The 20,303-nt window shown below is 29.8% G+C and overlaps 1 protein-coding gene across 1 annotated transcript in view; it reads left to right on the top strand.

Annotated features, from left to right (window-relative positions):
- The first annotated feature begins 3,788 nt into the window (after window positions 1-3,788).
- The window catches only part of LOC148278436 (uncharacterized), a 135,277-nt gene continuing 118,762 nt past the window's right edge, over window positions 3,789-20,303 (top strand). Inside the window, exon 1 of the mRNA XM_088231405.1 lies at window positions 3,789-3,927. The gene's annotated coding sequence lies outside the window, so the exon portion shown is untranslated. The remainder of the gene's footprint in view (window positions 3,928-20,303) is intronic.

Below are 20,303 nucleotides of genomic sequence, written 5' to 3'. Positions count from 1 at the left end.
TTCTAATTAGATATTAATTACATTGCAACACGAGTTTTGATTGGTATTTTTTTATTTGACAAGAGTACGGTATGAAAATAAGTGACGCCAAAGCAGTATACGATTTCAAATATGAGACGTGTCTCCTCCCTGGATGCTGGTTGAGTATCATAGAGTCATGCAAATTGGCATCTCGTTTCAAACCTTCTACTAAAGTGCACGTGTCGTTTGAAAATTGTTTGCACTAAAGGAAGGCTTCTCTTACTGAAGCCTTTCATTCTGTCTCACATTAATTTATTCCGGCTTTTTATTTCAAATTCAATAGGAATTAAGTGTGTACTTGGTTTCTGCAAGTCTGCGAAATATTTTTCAACGAGGCTGAATAGATAACACGTTTAATTTATGTCAAAAATTCATTGTATGAGGGAATATATATATATTTTACACATCATTTAAGACATGGTTTTTTGAATACCGTATTATCATTAAGTGTTAAAACAAGTTTATAACATAAGAAATCAAACACTGATTTGAGTCTCCTGAATACTTTAATTTATTTTTACAAATATAAAAATAAAATTTCGTGACAATTGTTTCGCCTTGTTGGAGCATTTTCAAATGAATGTGAAGATTAGATGGATTTAATGTTCTTTAAAAGTTAAAGAAGGTACTGAAGTAAAAACAAAATATTTTTTATTATGTTAACATTTACATTAATCATCATTGTGAAAAAAAACAATAGTTATGGGCAAGGCTTTGTGTTTTAAGTGTCATTACCTATTAAACACTCAGTCTTAGCCATAACAATTGGTTTTTGCAACAATTAGAATTAATTTACATGCTTTACTTAATAAGATATATTTGGAAAATTAAATAAAGTGTTCAGTAGACTCAAATTAGTGTTTGATTTTTTATATTTAATACTAAATCAATCATTTAAACAAGTTTATGTTAATTTCAAATAACTCAATCAATCTTATATTTATAATTATTACAGAGTTTTTTTTCGTCATAAAAATCGAATTATTAAAGTTTTTTCAATTTAAAACAATTGAGAAATAAATAATTAAATTTTGTTGATATAAAAAATTTAAATTACCGATTACAAAAGACACGGAGTTTTTATAAAAACTAACTTCAAAAAATATGAAACAATCGACAAAAGAATACGAAGGTGTCACAATTTACATTCTTCTTTTGCAATTTCCCAAAAAGTTGATTTGTTGAGTTAAGTCGTTTTTGTTTTAAAGGTGTGACATGACCTTACATAATTATAAGATTTATATATTTATCTAACTATAATGGGTTTTGAAAATTATAAATTTATACATACTTTAAAAAAAAAATGTTTCTTTGACGTCAAGTCTCACAAATGATTCAATTTTTCATTTCGTGCAACTTTACTCTGCATATAAAACAGTATAAAACCTTTTGTGCTAAATATGTCAATAAAACGAACTGCACAACATAGAACCTGACTTGGTTGCACATTAAAATGTGTTTTGAAAACATTTCAACCCATTAGATCCCAACCAAAAATATTTTATTCAAATACTTACGTTTTATTTTAATAGCAGTTCCACATAATATTAGGTCTGGTGTATTATTTAGCTTTACAAATCGTTGCATAGGTACTTACAGAACTGGTAAATAGTTATCGTTGTTTCTAAATAGTTTTTTAAATCATCATCATCATTACCTTTCCGCGCCTAATGGTGTATAGGGCACTGCATTGGTACACCAATGCTGGAAGATAAGGTGAAATCAATATTTCATGTCAACCATGTCGGAAATTGAACCCGAGACCTCTTGTATGGTAGGCAAATACGCTGACTATTACACTACTAGACCGACAAAAACAAAACGTTTTAAAAATACTGTTTTAAAATATAACAACAAACAGATAACATTTAAGGTAAGGAAATGTAAGAGTCTAGTGATTTACAGGGCCTATGAACTGTCATTGGCTTATTTAACCTTAGCTCACTAACCGTATACTCGAGTTACGGTGTAACTAACCTTTCGTCTGTCAGTCAAAATTAATTCTTATACAATAGTTTAAATAATTTTTAAATTAACGTTTTTTGGCTGGGCAATAGCAGAACGTTTAACGTAAAGTAATTAATTGATCAGTAATTATAGCTTAAATAAATACATTTTTAAATATAAATAATATAACTAAACGTTATTAAATATTAAAATGCATGTCATGTTGGTTTCATATTTTTGCGCAACAACTATGGTGAAGGTGTATATTGGGTTTTGCATGTCCGTTTGTATGTTGGTTTAATTGCTGTCCTGACGACGAGACGGGTACGTCACGAAACCAGTAGATAAAAAAAGTCGGTAAGTGGTTATATACAAATTTTAAAAAAACATTTAGTAAAATGTTTTACCACAAAGTTAATGCCTTAAATATTAATAACAAATAATTACAATTGAAGTTAAAAAATAAAGAAATGCAAAGCTCGGAAATAAAAATTAACGATAAGGCGATACATCTCAATCCAATTATTAAGGATGTTACTAGAAGTGTGGGGGCGGCGGGCGGTGGGCGGGGAATTTACCGAAACTGCAAAAGCGCTAGTTGCCCACAGTCTATCATACGAATGGTTAATGTTCTAGTGTTAAGTGGTCACTTTACAAACTGTGTAACATTTACCAAATATAGTTGTATGTAAACAAATATAGGATTTCAACAAATACTAGTAAATATTTGTAATCTCCCCAAACAATTGATTCGGTGACCGTACTTTTGCCGTTGCCAGATTCTCTGCCTGGAACCAATTGCCTTCAAACTTACGAATCATCAACAGTCTCAGTCAGTTCAGGTCTCAACTAAAATCTTACTTCTTTAGTGTGTCATACACTCAATTTGAAAACATAAAATACTCGTATAAATTGTAACTTTAGCTTAGTTGGAACGTAAATTTACGTGTACAATTGTTGGGTCCATAGTCCATAGTCGATGATACACACGTGTTAAATTAGTTCACCTGAAGTGGACTAATGACCGACAATGCAATGTCATCATTTTCTATCGAATCCAATACATTCGTATAATGCAACTCTTTAGTATTGCACGTTAAACCGGGAGAGTTGTTTTACAGTACGTTCGTCCCTACCATGAAGAAATGAACTACAAAGGAACGTCGTCTATAAAGAGACCACAGGACGCAGCCAACGTCAGTCAGCTCGTTCAGTTAGTCAGCCCAACAAATTCAGTTCACGTCAGACCAGCTCGACAACGTCACACAATTCCAGCATGTAGTCCAAGTGCAGTTACTTCAACTCATCATCGACGTTACACTCGTCCGCCATAATTCATTATTTATTCACTATGTAATAAATAAACATCAGACAGCAACCTCGTGTCTTCTCTGTCAATCTCTAACTGGGGTAGGGACTCCAACCAACCCTCAACTACTTATTCCTACACATTTGTAAAGCGCCCTTGAGGTGATTTTCACAAAAATGTCACACTGTAAATTTGCCAAATATTACTCGTATTATTACTAACCGACTTTTTTGTCTACTGGCTTTGACACGTACCTGTCTCGTATTTGAAATGCTTAAAGTGATATGTTATGTAGAAATCATACCTATTATGTTACTTTATGGAATATTTTAAGGACTGTCTATTTTTTATTGTATTTTATTAAATAAAAGCGAGAATAAGTAATGAAAATATACGTATTTTGCACGCGAACGGGCGTGATTGGGTAATAGTTTCACGTAAGAATGCTTAGATAGTCACCCCTCGTTTTCAATTCTAGAGTATTCTTGGTAGAAGCAAGATGAATCTGTCCAAGGGAGTCAATCTACCAAAGTGTGTTTGCAATAAGCAAGTTGGCGACAGATTTACGGTTCGTACTTCCAGACTACACCATGTTGTGAATCTCAAAGTTTATGAAATAAATGAAAATATAAAGCCAAACAAAAAATAATGTAAGTAAATATTTACCATGTTTAAAATTACATTTCATCTGCCAACCGGTTTCAGATCAAAACTGTTCCTTTGTCAAGGCTTTAAAATTAACACTCAATATTTTAATTCTATCAAAAAACAAATACATCATTTAAACATGTGTTAAGTTTTTTTGTCCTAGCTTCCTTTCTCAGAAAAAAAGACTTAAGAGCATATGTTAGGTAATTTTTTCATATTTTTTTTATTTTAATTTTTTTGTTTTTTTGCAATAAACGTAAGTGATAAAACAGAGTATTAAAAAAATAAAGCATAATTACAGAGCAATGAAATAAATATTAATAGTATAAATAGTAAACCAAAAAATCCCACAAAGGTATGGCCTGTTCGTGGGTATTCAAGAAAATGTTAAAGAATTTTTGCTCCTAAAGTAAATAATGGACTGTTATAATTTTTTCATAACATTAGAAAGAAAATGTAAAACATTCTGTAAAAGATAATATGGCATATTTTTTTTATAGTAATTAAAAAAGGAAATAAGAAATATTTAAAAAAAAACAAAATAAATCATAGAAAAAAAGAATTCGTATCTTTGGTGTAAATCCAGGAAAGTGCATGTTTTTTAAAAGAAGGAAAATTTTGAAAGTTTGGAATCAATGAAATATTATCAGTAAAAAATGAATTTAAAATTTTTGGGCCTATAAAATATGCATGTCCCTGTGCGAGCCTCGTTTTGCAATGAGGTATTTCTAACACACGATTCCTTCTTTGACTTGATCTATTTGAATTACTTGTAAATAAATTCTGGTTCTTAAATATATATTTTAAACATTGAAAACAATATATTTGTCTGAGGTCTAAAAGTTTAGCTTCTTGGAACAATTGGAAAGAGGGAAAAGTGCGATTTTTGTGAAGCATTATTTTTAATATACATTTTTGAACAGTTTCAAATGGTTTAATATGGCCGTTGTAAGTTCCCCTATCCAATTATTCCATAGGAAAGCGATGACTATACAAGTGCATAATATACCATTTTAATCGTATTTAGCTGGGCGTAAATACTTAGTCGTTTGAACACAAAGGTTAAATATCTTAGTTTCTACTAATTAGTCCATTTAAGTTGACAGTCAATGATTACGCCCAAGTATTTTATGCACCTTTCAGACTTTATGTTTTTGCAGTTATTACATATGTCACATATATTAAAGAAAAACTTTTTTTTTTTAATTACTAAACATTTTAAGTAAAGTAAGTTAGGCAGATTTAAAGAAAATAGTGATTATATGACACTGGCTGAAATAAAAATGGCCATGTCATACTTGAAAATGGAACGGCACCAGAAGTTGACGATACACACCCAAAATTTCTTAAAAGCAGCATAACAATCATTATTGGCCCTTAACACCAATGAATGACCAAAGTGTAGGAACAGGAGAAGTTCCCAAAAGACTGGTTGAACGAGATCACCGCATTTCATTAAAAAAGTGATCCATTAAATTCTGATAACTATCGTGGAATAACGCTACTTAGTGAACCGGAATAAGAACTTGCATAGAGTTCGAGGACCCACTATGCAAGTATTAAAAGAGTATGCGAGTATTACCAGAGAGTAATCACCGAGTCGAAAACACTCGTCCAGGGTTCAGCGGTACTATTCTGAACGCTTTCGTGGCCGTAGAAAAAAAATTTATCTCGTGTATTTTGTACGTTAATACGCTAGATAAAAGTATATACGGCCGCGAGAGCGTTTGGAATATCACTCCTATAGCTCAATCACAAATAACTATCAACGTGCTTATAAGCGACGTGATAACAATTTCTTATCAGGGTTGTTTATATTATACGTATTCGCGATAAAATTCGTGAACACCTAATATTAAAGATCAAAATATTTACGTTTTGCGACGTATAATCTTGCTGCGCAATCACATATTTGAATTTCACCAGTGTAAATATTGGAAATATTCCAAAACTACTATTTTTATTTATTTATTAATATATTATTTATCATGTTTTTTATTGCATTTAGCTGGCGGTTGGCAAGCTAAATGTCAAGAAAAGCAGTCGCCATAGTAAATGTAATTTATTTTTCACTTTTTAATGTATTAGATACTCCTTACTCCTTGCAAATGCAATATATTGTATTATTTTTTACCAATGAACTGTTTTTGTTTACGAGTAAAACAAAAAACAAACCGACACGAGCGTTGACTTAGAAATTACACACGCGTTGACTTATGATTGTGATCACTTAAGCATATTCATTATTGTCCATTGTTATCGCTCAAATGCTTAGCATATTTTTAACCACGTCAAAAATTATTTGTGATTGAGCTACTGGTTCTCTTTTACAGTCAGAACTATATTATTTATCCACATGGCACACGACGTATGCGATATTCATTATACCCTTCCCCCACCTTATGGTTCATATTGCGCTATATTTGAATACCAACCGCAGCGTATCTTGATAGTTTTATTTGCGTGACTATCGATTTTTTAAGTCCAGAGAATATTTTGTTAGACACTTTTGTCCTGTGAATAGTGTTGCGGACTCACGAGTCAGAGGTCCGAGGTTCAAATTCTTTTCCACCCCAACTTGTTTTCTATTTTTTTTTTGTGAATTTTTTACAACTAGTTGAAAATGATCCCCTTTATTGAAATATTTAGGTATATTGTGAAAACCGTTATATTTCTTTGAAAAGAAAAATAAAATTTTAAAAAATTCACCAAAAGGGGGAAATGATGTACCTAACACTGCCTATTCCAATGCCTTACTGCCACTACGGTTGCATCGACTGTGTATCATGTGATGTTAATGACTTTATCTCCCTTAGTCCTAGATTTACCACGTCACGTTAAGAGCGTTTTTATAAACTTTTTTTGTTTTTGTAAGAATAGTTTTTTGGATTATGTATTGTTATCACATATATACTTCTAAAAATGTTAAACTTGCTTTGTTTCATTGTTGTTCTGAATATATGTGCTTTAAAAAAAAATATTTAAAAAACAATATTATGCACTTCCCGAACTTAGTTGTAGAGACTCCTGAGAACAAATTGCGTATGTATTAATTATTCTTTGTATTATTTATTTTATTTAAATAAACAAAAAGTATTTAAAAAGCAATAAAATTATTTACTAAATAATTGGTTCGTGATCAATACTTTCGTTTCTTTAATTTATTATTTAGTGTCTGTCGAATACTTTTCGAAAAGTTAAGCTTTTCTAGTTTGGATAATGTTTAGCAATCAGTAGCAGTGAAATCTTTTAGCGTTTTCTGGGATTTACGAGTAGTATCCTTCACACATGACGAAACTTTCTAATTAACTGTAAAACTAAACAACAGAGAATTGTAAAGTTCAGACTCTGACCAAACGAATAGGCTTATTTTGTACCCCAGACATACGTTTATTCTTCAACTGTTATTATGGTTAAAAATAACTTTCTCAAATAAACTATTTTTTTACAAAGCATCAGCAAGTTAATTTTTTTTCTCAGGTGTTCGAAAATGCACTAAAATCGTATTGATTGCGCCCAGAGTTAAAGTGTTTTATGGTCAAAACGTTTCAATTGTCGGTTTCATAAGCTATGGCATAAATTAAATTAAACTCCACCTGTAATGTACCTTTTTTGTGGGTTATATGTTTGTAATACTAGTGTAGGATATTGTCATTATTACTTATGGCCATATTTCAATTATACAAAAAAAAATGCGACAAATCACTTGTACAGTCCCGTAACAAAAATCTTTTTCGCGTTATGAAATTTGATCAATTTAAAATAACTGGATCTAGGTGCTGTTCTAAATATTTACGAGGAGAAAGAGGGTAGTTCATCTGTGTATTTTTATTGTTTGCATTCATATACACTTTGATTCACTTTGCAAAATAAATAAGAACACGTGAAACCAAACATGATGATTTTCTAAATTAATTGCAACAGAAAAAGAAAACATTGTTGAGAAGGAATATGGAAGTCTAGGCTTTTACAGGGCTTATGACCTGTCATTGACTAGTTTGAGTGGCCATTTTACACACTGTGTAACATTCACCATTCTGCCTATGTTTTAACATCCACATTTCCTTAACTTTTTTTTATTTAGAACGTTTTTGCGACCTTAAGCCGTACCCGAAACACTTTATTCGGTTATTTTGACCAAACGTTTTAGTTTTTTTTTCCGATTTTTAAATAGTTTTACAGCGTAGAAAAGTAAACATACAAGCAAAAATAAAAACAATTTTATTTTAACGTAAAATAGTAAACATCGCAATGAGTTACCATTGACAATAATTAAGTTTTGTGATATAAGCAGCGTTTTATTTTTTTAAAATAAAAAATAATATCGAGTTGATGGTGCTTTGCCTAAATGCTTTTGTTGAATTACCCTAAAAAACGAAATCCCCTATACCCTTCTACGTGGACATAATTCAATTATATAACTGTTTATTTTACGATTTTTGACATTTAATCATTAATGTGACCATATATGAAGCAAGGTGTAGTCGCATGCTAAAAATAAAAATCCACAATCGAGCCAATATTGAACTCCGCGAGAAGATTTAAAAAAAACTGATATCTATTATAATCATCGTTTTGAAAGACTATTTTAGATCTGACAACGGCTTGAATAGAAGTCTGAAGAAAATGGGTGAGTGAGGAAAAATATCAGTTACCACTGTAATACACTAAGGACAGATCATACGCTCTGCTTGTCTAGAGTTCCATATTGTCTTGAAAAATAAATTTACCATCTTTGCCATTTTTTTATTTTTTAAATTATATTTTATATTCATTTTTTACACATCTTGTTTGTTGAAAATGTTGAGAAACAACCAAAGCCTAAATTAGAGGTATCTTTTCTCTTAATGATTTAACGTCCAAATTAACCCCATGTTACGATAAAAACTAACTTCTACCATCCAGGCATATTTACATACATAAATAATACATATGGCGAAAGTTAAATAAAGCCAAAATATATTTATCTTCAAAATTAAGGGATGAGGTTTATTTTGGGAAAGTATTATTTAAACGCTCATTAGCGTGTTGTTCATAAAGCATTTTGAAAAGCTTTACGAAAAGTTTGTTTTCAGGAAAATACTTTTATTTTATGGTGTTTTAATGTTCTTCGTAACAAAATATTTTGAGTCCTCCCACGACGAAAGAAGCATTGAATAAAATAAATATAAAGCAACTTTGTTTTTAACCATTTTTTTTTTCTACCAACCGGTTTCAAAACTATACAAGCTTAACAACCAAGGTATAACTAACATACGAATCTTATACTATTTTATTTTAATAATATATCAAAACATACATTAACTGTTTTTTCATGTTGTTCTTGTTGTAAAGATGGTAGGCGTCGAGTGAGATGGATTCGATCTTTAAAATAAGTATTGTAGCGTTTAAAAATAAAATATTTAAATAAGACAACTTGGAAATTTTTGAAATCAAAAAACGATTTTTTTTATTACTAGAACTAAAACTGTGTCGTGTAAATCAATTAACAAAATTACTTTAAAATCCTTATAACTGTTTTTAGAACAATTAATTTATTATTACATTAAAAACATAAATTTCCCATAACATTTACATTGCACAAATAATAATTGCACAAAAAACTTTAATAAAAACTATTTTAAGAGTCCCAATCAGAACTAGCTCCCTCGGTATATTCGTAAATCTTAATGTTACATCGTTAAAACAACTTTACGTAAAAACTCTGTTACTATACGCACACAAACATTATTCTCTAAGGTTTTCACGGTCATTGTTATCAATTTGTTTTTTTTTTTGGGTGATCTTTAGACCCAAACAGGTATATACCATTGCCTTGCATTGCAATCGTAGCCAAAACGTCGGAACAGATCCAACAGACACGGTATCACCCTAAAAAGAAACGAATTGATTATTCTCTACCTTCCATAGCTTCTTTCACAAATACAAGAGTTCCTAGATACTCCACCCTGATGATGCAAAAACAATTGAAAATTAAAAAAAACCTTTGGTCAAAGAGAATTGGCCTACTTCTCGGTTTAAGTGCATAATCTACTTACATTATCCATAAGGATAATAAGTAAATACTCACAATACAAAATTGCTATAAAGAAATCAATAATGGAGGTGGGTTGCGCACGAATAGATGAGTGCATAAAACAAATAGGTGACATTTGTGTACTGTATATGAAATTTGGTCTACATAAATTGGTTACGTTTTTTATGATTTCTTAAGTTTATATTACTCGTATGGTTAATGATTATTAGGTTTAAAAGATAAATAACGTTTTTTTCATTTTATTTTAATGTTGACTAACTAATTTAAGGCATGTTTCACTTTTTGTAAAATGTTTCCCTCGGCACGGGACACCCCAGTGAGGGAACATTATTCTATATAAAAAAAAAAATACAAACATTGTCAAATTATTAATAAATAAATTGAATCAATGTGAAGAAATAAAAAATACCTTTATATACATATATAAACAAATATAAAAACATTTTTTAAATTATAAATTTTGGGTAACTACAATAATAGTAACAAGTAAATACACACAAGTAACCAAACACGTATACAAAATATATTCGTAAGTAAGAAAAACAAACAAAAAACCAAAATCGTTTTAAAGCGTGGAGAAAAAAATTAGAATTATTTGCGACATGTATTATTATAGTCAACTAGTAGACCCGACAGACCTTGTTCTGCCTGAACGTTGGCTTGCCTGGTATTATGTTTAAATTGTGTTTTTCATCTAGGTACTTGTTTGTGATTAAATTCCAACGCTAAAAATTGTTGATATTCAATAAGTATTAAATTTAAGTTGGTACTTGTTTATGGTTGAATTCCAAAAAATAAAATTTATATTTTTTCAAATATGGCATTTTTTTTGTAAACGTCAAACTCCGGTCTTCTCACCAACAGGTGTACTTACGTAGCAGTGGCGAGCGGTGAGTTTTTAAATTGGTAAGCTATGAAAATTCTGATAAAATGTCCATAGCGGTGTAGTATGGCATATAAAAAACAAGTCTATTGTATATTTAATAAATAATTCCTAACAAATGGCTCCAGCGGCTAATAGTTTCGGTAAAAATATTTTCGAATGAAGCACAAACATTTAATTTAAAAAATACAATTTAAAAAAACATAATTGCAAAAAAAATTAGAACCCCTATGGATTCGAACCTCCGCCAGAAAGCGACGACCCATCCGCGCGGCTATTTTGCGTTTTGCGCTAAGCGTCGAAAAAGTAATTAATAAACTAAATAATTCATTAGCGCACCGGTGCATCTTCGGCTAAGTCAGACTATTATAACTTGTCTTGAAATAAAACACTATTTCTTAGTAAATTATAATAATTTAAAAGTATTCCTTACCGAGTACGATAGTTCACCAAACAAAACATAAATTATGTTTTAAGAATCATTGTTTCATCGACTTTTATATCACATTATTATTCACAAAACGACATAAGTTATACATATTACAATTCTTCATTTATATTTATTCTTAACGCTTATACACTAGTAACGTTTTAATCATAACTCTAACTAAATTTTAAAAGTTTAAATGGATACTGAAGAATAACCTACAATATTCAACTGTCATCGTATGCACAAAAACGAATTACAATTAAAAAACAATAAGCGAACCTTTGTTTTTTAAAACCCACCAAAGGATTTATACTATATTATGGATTAAAATATCAATTCAATTTCGATTAAAATATAAAAATATTTATTTATTTTAAAGCAAATTTACTTTCAAACCACCGAAACATAAGTATGATAAATTACTTACGACATACAAAATATATTCGTTATCTCTTTCTTACACATAACGAGTGCGTATATTGTCACCTCCCTTAGACTGTCGTAAGTCAAATTGATGTATTTTAAAGAATACTAGCCCTTATGAAAAAGTATTGAAAGACTAAATTGCATTAATGAAAGCTGCAAAATTTTACTGTAATCGCAAGTGTAATTTTTCGAACGAGATTCTAAAGTTTTAGATTAAAGACGTATTTGAATTAGTGATTTTAAAGGGAGCAGAGTAATCTCGTGTAATCCAGTAGTTATAATTTTGGCCAATAGAGGCGCAACTGGTCGCTGTATGGAATAAAAGAATATATAAACTTACCCAAGAAAAGTAATATATTTTTTTGGTGATGTGTTTTTTCCTAATAATACTACAGTATTATAAAACATTACGATGTCAAAAAAATATGGTAAGCTGCATGTAATCGATTATAAGGAGCATTCGCCACTGTTACGTAGGAATACTATTTTTGAAAATGTTTTGAATTTAATATTATTTTGATGTCACCAAAATTCCAATGAAAAGAAATAAGTGGGTATAAATTATAAGGAATTTAAGGAAAAAATCTGATTGAGATCCACAAAAAACAAATGCTGTTTTTAAACATTCAAAAATAAACTATTTTTACACACAAAAAATAACATTTTTCAATTTTTTACAAATGCATTCTCCTCGAACGCAACCTTGGTAGATCGATGAATAAAACATTTATGCTCCTAACTTCTTTTTTACATATAAGATTGAAAATTTTCATATCTACAAACATGCACAGCGCAAAGATCTATATTTCTCTGAAAACCGCACATAAATCGGTTGAGCCGTTTAAGAAGAGTACGGTGACATCACACGTACAACGGAATTATATATGTTAAGATAATTTACATTCTTGGAAAACATAGTATTAAATTTGATTAAGTTCAAAATATTGACTATAAACTGTTATTTTACAATAAAGTTCAGCTTTTATTAAAATTATTTATGCTTCTTTTTTAATTAAAGTGTTAGGAAAGCAATGCACGGCTTAGCAGTTCAAAGGCTCAAATTTTAATTTGAATAATTTAACATAAAAACAGCCCTCATTGCAAAAAACAATCGGGAATTAGAAACAGAATCCAGGGACAAGAAAAAATTTAAGGAAGTAATTAAAATGATAAAATGCTCACAAATTTGGTATTTTTTTATCTCTCGCTTCTGGGAGAGCTTTAAAACAAGCTCTTTCAAAGCTGTGCATTACTTTTTGGAAAACAAATTAATGGGTGGTAATTCTACAGAAAATGATTGTGTAATTTCCCGTACTAAATTGTAGATTAAATTTTTATTTAAGCTCTCAGTAAAATAATCATAATTTTTAGATCTTCCATTATCTAAGGACACAAATGGAAATTTTGTAAGAAGTAAGTTTTATATAACGTGACAATGTGATTAATTTATTTTGATAGCTGTAATTGAAAGATGATTTGTTTTCTCGAAAATTTAAAACAACCCAAACGTTATATATTTGAAAATAACAAAAACCAACAATTTATTATGAAAACATAAATACTAATGATTTTATTTTTAAGTGTATGTTATTTTAAATGTGGCTTTTAGATTTTTAGTTTATTTACTATAATTTTTAATTATATATCTAACCAACTCAAAAGCCACCAGGACGTTCCTCCATATCAACTAGTATTTTTTCATATTTTTATAATTTATACATTTTACAGAAACAAACAGTCAACAATGATAAAGTAACATAAAAAAGATACGGTATAAAGACAGACCAACAAAGTTTCCAAATAAAAATCATCCATAAAAATTGTGGAATAACAAAACGGTGTGTTTATGTGTATCTGTATGAGGGTAAGTGTTCGTGTGTGTAAGTTTGAGCATCATTAAATAGCAAATGGGATCGTATCGCAGCCAGAAAGAATTAGTCTTAATTTATTCTTAAATAAATTAAAAGGCGTGTTAAATATACCAATAGATGAAAAAAAAGCATTATATTTTGAACAAGAACGATAGAGGAAAGAGTACACTTAATGTGCTCAAGTGAGAATTAAATCGAGCTCCTGGCCTCAAACAGTAAGGGGTGTGTTTTGTTTTTTTTTGTGAGATGTATCTTTATTTGAATAGATAAATAAATAAATACATATATATATATGTTCTTAAATATTAAAACGAGTTTAGTATTGCCTAAAGGTATTATCTTTCTCCCTACTCAAACCATAAAGTACTTGAACATGTATAGTTCACAAGAAGAATAATGTTAAAAATACGTTTTTTTAATTTACTTGAATAAAAATAGGTCTACATAAAATTTAAAATTGAAGTGATTTATAATCAAGTACGGGTAAAAAATGTCATACCACAATCTCTAATATGTTTTCAATACTTAAAATGTAAAAAGTTATATAAAACAATAGTTTTAATGACGTACGCACGTTTGAACTCAAGAGAAAAGCACTTTAAAAAGCTCATTCAATTCCAAAAAGCACCGTTAAAAACGACGCAAAAAAGTTTAAGCGGTATACACTTGTTTAATATTACTTTTAGTGAGATTTTCTTTAATCTCTGGTTATCTAAGCTCACCCCTCCTTCAGTACCTTGAATTTATAATACATTTTCAGTAACAGGTAGAATTTTCATATCTTTTTCATAATCCGTGATTTTTTTTAATCCGAGAAGGTAAGTTGGGTAGTAAATGAATATTTTAAAGTGGTTTATGCGCGACGGTTTGTAGGCATTATATTTTTGAACATAATTTAATGTAAATGTTTTCATACTTAATTAAAAACGAATCATTATAAATATATTAACTTTTTTTTTTCAACTCGATGGGATCGATTTTTTTTGTAGAATTGTGATGAATAATAAACCCCGAACAAAGCACAACAAACATTATCTATATTATGTCCATATCAGAATTTATTCGACTCCCAAGGTAAGTAAAGATAGTAAGTCTCTTTTAATCATAATTATTTTTTTGCAATCGAGATGATTACTCGACTATTGTCAAGTGGAAGATAAAAAAATCACATCTTTCAAGCATTTTCCTGATGTGAATTTACCTAATTTTGACAATTTCATTTATATGGGTTCTCTCATCAGCGATAGTGGTGGTATTTCCAAAAGTGCTATGCGTCACCTGGTGAAGATTTGAAAGAATTGCAGTATAATTAATAACACCAAAAATATACTAGTAAAGGCCTTAGTTTTCTCAGTGTTCATGTACGGTGTGGAATGTTGGACACTGAGGGAATCTGAAAAGAAAAAAAAATTAAGCCGACAAAATGTGGTGTTGGCGGCGAATGCTGCGGATTCCGTGAACGGCCAGACGTATGAATGCATATATACTCCAGGAACTGGACATAAGAGAAAGATGAACATCCATGTGCGAGAAAAGAATCCTGCAGTTCTTTGGGCATATTTCCAGGGCAAATTCTGATAGTTTGGAGAAAACTATTCTCCTGGGAAGTGTCGAAGGGACAAGTGAACGTCAACCGACAACATGGAGCGGCATAGTCACTGAATCATCAGAATCATCACCGACGAATGCTTATAGAAGAGCACAAGACCGTTCCAGATGAAAGAAGACTGTCCACAGACGAACCATGCCTATAGTCAGGTGTAATCACCATATTATTTTTTGGTATGTGTATTTTTTGTACATACACAAATCTGGATTTCTCCCGAGGGGGAGTAGGTATATATTTTTTATTAATATCCCTACAGAGATGAGGTAAATTTTTTTCAAATTCAGGATTATGGATATTCGAGCGTTTACAGGGCTTATGAATGTTGTAAAACGTAAAGTGGCCACTTAACCCAGCCAATGACAGGTCATAAGTCCTGTAAACGCTCGAATATCCATAATCCTGAATTTGAAAAAATTCTACCTCATCTCTGTAGGGATATTAATAAAAAATGTAATCACCATCCTCAGACATGAGGCATGGATTGAAGAGAGAGAGAGAATTTTGTAATGTTATAATATTTTGTGTGATAACGTCAAACAGAAAGATAAAGCATCAAAATCAAAAGTTATTCCACGTTTTTCCTATGACAGATTTTAACTTAATTTAAAATCCCCAAGTTTTGAGTAAAGTTGCTCGTTTTAATCGACTTTGATTGACGGTTTAAATATCGAGTCTTTATAAAATTATCCACTTAAAGTTCAAAGAAATCCATTTTCAATGGGTGTAATTAATTACACTTTCGACATCGAACTTTTGTCCTAAAATTGGACCATTTTTTTTCTAATACATTCCATTTCATTAGTTTTTAACCCCTTCACACCCCTAGTTCACGATCGCAAATAATTTGGAGTCCGACAACTATACCTGAACAATGTACGAATATATTTAATTAAACCCAAAACTTTCAGGTATATGGGAGGCTACCTTTGTACATAATATTATTACATATAACCCTATGGCAGTGAGGCATTTGGTTAATAAGCATAGTTTGGCAAGTCTACAGTGCCAGATTCCACGCTATCGATACTGTGGTTTTAAAGGGTTGACGTTGAAAATTTGATATTGCTATGGAGTTAACCCTCGTACCCAACAGTTTGACACATTTGAATGTAAGCTTTAGAAAAACGATCTTTAAAAATATTATAAAAATAAATGTTTTTAGACCCATAATGTTGTTATTTTAGAGAAAAATAATAAAAATAAATTAAAGGTAGGTAACATTTTGTGTACGTACCTAAAATGACTAAAAAAATTACGAATTTAACTTTCTAGGAATTAAAACAACTTAAAATAACAGGAACCCAAATTTTTCAATTGATATTTAATTTATAAAAAAATTACAATAGAGATGGAGAATATTTTGAAGAAGAAAATATGGATCCCTAGAAATTTGCAAGGCTTGTATCATTCAAACATAAGCAAAACTCTTTCCTCTATCGTTTTTGCTCAAACTATAATGCTTTTTTTCGTCTATTGATATATTTAACATGTCCCATACTTTATTTCAAAATACATTTAAAATCATTTTTTCTGGCTGCGATACGCTTCTACTTACTATTTAATGATGCTCACGCTTACATACACCTGAACACTTACTCTCACACAAATACACACAAACACACATATATACTTACTCTCATACAAACACACACAAACACACCCTTTTGTTGTAACATAATTTAAAATGTATGATTTTTATTTAGAAACTTCGCTGTTCTGTCGATAAAGTGTATCTTGTTTATGTTATTTTGTCGTAGTTGACTGTTTGTTTCTGTAAAACAAATACATGAAACATTTGCTTATGTTTGAATATAACTTCGACAAATGGAAATGAACTAAATATACACGGATATTCAAGCAAAGACTAAATGGTGAATGTTACACAATGTGTAAAGTGGCCACTTAAATTGGGATTGTCTAAGGGAAGAGACCATTGCACAAGACTGCTGAGAGACATTGCATATATTACTAAGCGTGTTGTCCAGATATTTTTTAAAAAATGTATGTGAATGTTAACATTTTTTTTTATTATTCTTTAATAATATGCATGCTTTCACTTACCATTATCTTGTATCCCAACTCAACACAACTCTCTTAGCCTCTTAAAGTAAGCGATTTTTTTTTTTTTTTAAATTTTTTGTTTACATTTTTTTGTTTTTTTACAACATACATAAGAGGTAAAACAGAGTATAAAAAAATAAAGGATAATTACATAGCAATGAAATACATATTAATAGTAAAAATAGTAATCAAAAAAATGCCTCAAAGACATTGCCTGGTGTATACCCTTCTCATTCTTGTATAAAAAACCTTAATGAATTTTGGCTCCTATAATATAAAGACAGTTATAGTATTTTTGTGTCACATAAGAAAGATAAAATAAAATATTCAGTAAAAGTTTTATATGGTATTTTTTAATATTAATAAAAAAGGAAATAAAAAATATAAAACAAAAACATAAAAATATTTCTTATTATTAAAGGGCAACAAAATTTATTACAGAAACAAATAGTTCATATCTTTAGTTTGTATCCAAGATAGTGCGTGTTTTTTAAAAAAAGGAAAATTTACGTTATTATTTTTTGTAACATGTATATTTATTTGAATAAATAAATAAAAATAAAACCAGCCATTGACAAGTCATAAGCCCTTTAAATGTCTAGACTTCTTTATTCGATTATGTTATATGTTCTTCCTCTCCACTGTAATATATGAATTGAGAGTAAATGGTTTTATATAAAATGAAAAATCTATTATCATCCCGTGATTTTCTTAAGTAAATCCAATAAAATGAACAAAGAAACTATGAAGTTGATTTCTTTGTTAGTAATATAAAATTTGAAGTGAATAAATCTCCAAAATTTTCGTTGAACTCATTTAACATTTTTTTCAGACAAAATTAGTTAGGCAGACGATCGTATTCAATCTGTTGTTTGTACCCCCAAGCAATAATTTACTATTGCAAGTCACAGGGGGTGCATTGTTTTATTAGTTCTTCTCTGAGTCCAATGTCTTTAATGAAAATCGTGACGCCTCGTTTCAATAAAGAATAGATCTGCACACCACGTAGAGTGTCTTTCATATAATAATTCGCACGCTTACACATAAACAAATCATTTGTGTAATATGCAGGTATGTTGATGTCTTGGTGAAAATCAAAACGTTGATTGGTTAACATCATTAAGTGACCATAGCAGCGAGTATTTGTTTGCAGAAAAATACGGTGACAATGTCAATGTTGTTAAAGAAAACAACATTGAAATTTTGTTGGTGTTGCCAGGGTACTTAAATTGTTTACGCTACTTTGCACACCTAATGAGAGAACTAATGAAAATCGGACCTCTCGGATTAAACAATGCCGTGGTGGACATTTGACCGACATTATCTTTAAAACATCAAATATTATTTAACATGACATTAAACATCCGTTTTATGTAAAATAATATTTGTTTTATCTTTAAAATTAAAAATTCATTAATTAACTAACTATTATTAAGTGACCCTTTACTCATCTACTCTGTTGTGTCAATAAATGTTTCCGCGTGTACAATAAAATTTTATAAAATAAATAAATTGTCTTTTTTACAAAAATATAATTATTTTACATTTTTTAAGTTATGATTATATTTTTCGCAATCTGGCAACACTAAGTGGCAACTTCACGCATGTGCGTGGTGAAAGTGGAGAGCTTTTTGAACTCAGTAGGATGTATTCAAATATGATTCTACGCTCTTTCCGAACTATTCTTTTCTATGGCCATTGGAGTGTTAACGCTCTCTTCATTACCGTGCTATGTCAAATATTACGAATGATTTTAGATTTCTTACACTCGGAAACATCTGTCAGAAGCTTAATGAAACACTAGAACACGAGTAATTATTATTATGATCAAAACTAAAGCGGTTCAAATGAGAGTTTCTAAAAATTGCCTAAAATTTCACGCCTGCTGGGAATTGCCATACCAATATCTTGAGGCACAAAAAAAAATATCAATATAGTTTTAACTTGCATATTAATAAACTAACGTCAAATTCTTTTTCACTCTTCCATGGATCCTAAGAACAGTTAACGCAATCTCGCTAAACAATATTGGCGATGTGTTCTTACAGGTAAGGCAAACATTTAAGAACGTTCGAACGAAAGATGTTCAATATTTAATTTGATGAAATATTTGTAACAAAAATGTATTTCAATCATTTTTAATATAACATCATATTGAATAAAACATTGAACGAAACGAGTCTGATTTATTTTTTTCTCTCGCAATATAATTCACAAACTTTTTTTATGTTTAATAATGTTTTTCTTTTTTGCTTTTTCATATTTATGTATACGAGTATATAATAAGTAGTAATTGCAAACCCGAAAAAACCCAAAATTTAAAAAAAGTGAGATATTAATTGAAACTTATTCAAAATACAATAAGTTTTACATTGTCAGTTAAAAATACAGCTTTATTTGTGAGAATTGACTTTTAAATTATCGGCTTTGTTGCGAACATGGCAACCTTTACTTGAGTATAGCCAAGTTGGTAATGTATAAAATTAATTTTATTATTTCACTGCTGTTTTTTGACACAATAATGCTTATGTCATCACTGTTTACGTATAAAATATTTACTGATTATAATATAAAATTTAAGTTTTAAAAAAATTAGAAGTTAAGTATTCTTTCAGTTTTTTATGATTTGCTTAAAATAAACAAAAATGGAATTTTACGGGTTTGCAAGTAGTACCCTCATATGTCGTCAAAATTTTTGGTTGATTATGTGTATTTACCTACTTGTTACTATTTTTAAAGTAATGCAATTTTATAACTATTTGTAATGTATTGATTTATGTGTTTTTTTTCATATTTATGTTCAATACATGTTGAAGGCAATTTATGCCGTTTATGTAAAATAAATCAATAAAACATAGAAATTTGTTAAGTCTTCCACCAGTCTGACGATGTTGGCAACAAGGAAAGTGGAATTAAACTACGTACGCACTTTAATTATTACAATTAAAATACTGTTCCACCAAGAAATGTCAGTTTAATAGCTCAATTTATTAAACTACCTTTAATAGAAAGCACTGAGGATTTTTTTTATGTTAAAAGTTTTAGCTCTTTCCCTTTTAAA

This window comes from Micrasema longulum, unplaced genomic scaffold (genome assembly GCF_059751315.1).
Source record: "Micrasema longulum isolate JH-2025_06_02 unplaced genomic scaffold, ASM5975131v1 h1tg000881l, whole genome shotgun sequence".
Classification (NCBI taxonomy): Eukaryota; Metazoa; Arthropoda; class Insecta; order Trichoptera; family Brachycentridae; genus Micrasema; species Micrasema longulum.
This window is presented reverse-complemented; position numbering and strand designations above follow the sequence as displayed.